The sequence below is a fragment of the Schistocerca gregaria genome, chromosome 9, assembly GCF_023897955.1.
Source record: "Schistocerca gregaria isolate iqSchGreg1 chromosome 9, iqSchGreg1.2, whole genome shotgun sequence".
NCBI lineage: Eukaryota > Metazoa > Arthropoda > Insecta > Orthoptera > Acrididae > Schistocerca > Schistocerca gregaria.
Window position 1 is genome coordinate 128037207 of NC_064928.1, and position 3784 is coordinate 128040990.

Genomic DNA, 3784 nt, shown 5'->3' on the forward strand with positions numbered 1-3784 from the left:
GAAACGCTGTCCTTGCCATTGCCAGTCTACATTTTATATCCTCTCTACTTCGACCATCATCAGTTATTTTGCTCCCCAAATAGCAAAACTCCTTTACTACTTTAAGTGTCCCGTTTCCTAATCTAATCCTCTCAGCATCACCTGACTTAATTCGACTACATTCCATTATCCTCGTTTTGCTTTCGTTGATGTTCATCTTATATCCTCCTTTCAAGACACTATCCATTCCGTTCAACTGCTCTTCCAAGTCCTTTGCTGTCTCTGACAGAATTACAATGTCATCGGCGAACCTCAATGTTTTTATTTCTTCTCCATGGATTTTAATTCCTACTCCGAATTTTTCTTTTGCTTCCTTCACTGCTTGCTCAATATACAGATTGAATAACATTGGGGAGAGGCTTCAACCCTGTCTCACTCCCTTCCCATCCCCTGCTTCCCTTTCATGTCCCTCGACTCTTATAACTTCCATCTGGTTTCTGTACAAATTGTAAATAGCCTTTCGCTCCCTGTATTTTACCCCTGCCACCTTCAGAATTTGAAAGAGAGTATTCCAGTCAACATTGTCAAAAGCTTTCTCTAAGTCTACAAATGCTAGAAACGTAGATTTGCCTTTCCTTGATCTAGCTTCTAAGATAAGTCGTAGGGTCAGTATTGCCTCATGTGTTCCAATATTTCTACGAATCCAAACTGATCTTCGCCGAGGTCGGCTTCTACACTGACGACAATGTAGTCTGTCTATGTGGCCTGACAACGTTACCGGCTATGTGACAGTCACATGTCCAGCAACGCTTCTTGCTGCTGTTGCCTGACCACATTGATGGTGTTGCCCTGCAAACATGCCGGCTATCCCATTTGCAGCCACTTTTTCGGTGGCATTTGCAACTACTGTTCCTTAGAAATAATTGACAATGGTCATAACAATTGTATCTGGCTGACCATATCACACTCTCGTCAACTTTTTCAATTACTGTTACCTGTCCATATTTGCGACAATGACGGAAAATGAAGTAGTGATAGTGCTGTCCTGCAAACATGCAGGCGACGCGAATGGCAGCCAGATGTCCGGTAACATATGCAGCTATGGTTGCTCGGAAATATTTGGGCACTGGGCCATAGGAGCTGCATTTAGCCAACAATATAGACCACTATGTTGCCTGGTTAACTTTCCTGCAGCCAAATGTACAACAACAAAGCCACGTTTTTCCCTGTTTATATGTGCGAAAATGAGCGGAATAAATTGCGTGTTGTTAATAATATAGATCAGTACTTTCTACCAGCATCCTATCTGGCCACACAAACAGTTGCCACATGTGCGTCAATACTTCTAGCAACTAGTATTCGGAAATATTTGCGATACGGAATAAACGAGTTGCATAGGGTGTCGATGTAATGTGCTGCGAATACATAGCAGATCAGCAACTGGAAGCAGCTTATTCCATAAATTATCTGGGAGTAGGCATTAGGAGTGATTTAAAATGAAGTGACCACATAAAATTAATCTTGGGTAAACCAAATGCCAGACTGAGATTAATTCGAAGAATCCTAAGGAAATACAGTCCGAAAACAAAGGAAGTAGATTCCAGTACACTTGTTCGCCCACTACATTAATATAGCTTACCCTTGTGGGATCCGTACCAAATAGTGTTGATAGAAGAGATAGAAAAGATCCAACGGAGAGCGGCGCGCTTCGTTACAGGATCATTTAGTAGTCGCGAAAGCATTACGGAGGTGGTAGATAAACTCCAGTGGAAGACTCTGCAAGAGAGACACTCAGTAGCTCGGTACGGGCTTTTGTTGAAGTTTCGAGAACATACCTTCACCGAGGAGTCAAGCAGTATATTGCTCCCTCATGCATATATCTCGCGAAGAGCCCATGAGGATAAAATCAGAGAGATTAGAGCCCACACAGAGGCATACCGGCAATATTTGTTCCCACGAACAGTAAGAGGCTGGAATAGAAGGGAGAACCGATAGAGGTATTGAAGGTAGCCTCCGCCACACACCGTCAGGTGCTTTGCGGAATATGGATGTAGATGTAGATCCTGCAAGCACTCCAGTCTGTAGTGGCATGGCTGGCTGAGGATGGGGCTGAGTGGTAACCGCATAGTGTGAAACTCACTACACGCAAATCTTACACTTGGTCACCCCTCACAGCAGGGCACTCTAATCACCGACAGACTAGTGGCTGAGTAATCATTTTCTTACTTTTAATTACAACATTTCAAACGTCCCCTTAGAAAAATTAGACAAGACTGTGCTTAAACTGACACACAATATTTTTAGCGCAACGCAATCTGACTTTCAAAAATCCCTACAAAGAATGTCCCTGACTAACATTAACCTATACCTTTCGCAAATCACTTACCTCACAAAAATCTTCGTTACTCAAGATACTGCAGTCCAGCGAGCGCCACTACTGCCAGCTAAATAAGAGATTCAAACTACGGAAGGCACTAACTACTGATAAGCATAGTTAGTGAATGAAAGATTCAAATAGAGAACAAACAATGTTTCCCGAATGAGATTTTCACTCTTCAGCGGAGTGTGCGCTGATATAAAACTTCCTGGCAGATTAAAACTGTGTGCCGGACCGAGACTCGAACTCGGGACCTTCGCCTTTCGCGGGAAAGTGCTCTACCAACTGAGCTACCGAAGCACGACTCACGGCCGGTTCTCACAGCTTTACTTCTGCCAGTACCTCGTCTCCTACCTTCCAAACTTTACAGAAGCTCTCCTGAGAACCTTGCAGAACTAGCACTCCTGAAAGAAAGGATATTGCGGAGACATGGCTTAGCCACAGCCTGGGGTATGTTTCCAGAATGAGATTTTCACTTTGCAGCAGAGTGTGCGCTGATATGAAACTTCCTGGCAGATTAAAACTGTGTGCCCGACCGAGGCTCGAACTTGGGACCTTTGCCTTGCGCGGGCAAGTGCTTTTATATACTTATCAGGTATGAATGAGTGTTTGATTACGAATTTTCAATTAATTGCAGTGCTAGCGTAGCTCAGTTGGTAGAGCACTTGCCTGCGAAAGGCAAAGGTCCTGAGTTCGAGTCTCGGTCGGGCACACAGTTTTAATCTGCCAGGAAGTTTCATATCAGCGCCCACTCCGCTGCAGAGTGAAAATCTCATTCTGGAAACATCCCCCAGGCTGTGGCTAAGTCATGTCTCCGCAATATCCTTTCTTTCAGGAGTGCTAGTTCTGCATGTCTCGCAGGAGAGCTTTTGTAAAGTTTGGAAGGTAGGAGACGAGGTACTGGCAGAAGTAAAGCTGTGAGAACCGAGCGTGAGTCATGCTTCGGTAGCTCAGTTGGTAGAGCACTTGCCCCCAAAAGGCAAAGGTCCCGAGTTCGAGTCTCGGTCGGGCACACAGTTTTAATCTGCCAGGAAGTTTCAACAAACAATGTATTTACCTTAATAGTCATAATATATATATATATATCAGTTCATGACATCCATTCTTACAAAATTCAAAACTCCGCCATCTCTATCCCCACATCCACCACTGCTGGCGTTTCACCTCCAACTGCGCAACGCTACGCGCTGTTAACATCCAGCTGCCCAACACTACAATGGCAAACAACAATGCAAACTAGCCACAGACTGCACACAGGACAGCCAGTGATTTTTCATACAGAGCGCTACATGGCGTTACCAATAAGAAAACCTAAACAGCCTACTTCCATAGCCCCCATGCTCCTCACAAAAAATTTTAAAAATTGTTTTGGGCACTGGCCAATACAGATTTGAATTTTTTCATAATTATGATTAAATAACAAAGTAA

The 3784-nt window shown here is 43.9% G+C and overlaps 1 non-coding gene across 1 annotated transcript; it reads left to right on the top strand.

The window, feature by feature from the left end:
* The first annotated feature begins 3294 nt into the window (after nt 1-3294).
* Nucleotides 3295-3369, top strand: Trnal-caa (transfer RNA leucine (anticodon CAA)). Its single transcript has one exon. It is a non-coding gene; the product is annotated as a tRNA-Leu (tRNA).
* Nucleotides 3370-3784: the final 415 nt, after the last annotated feature.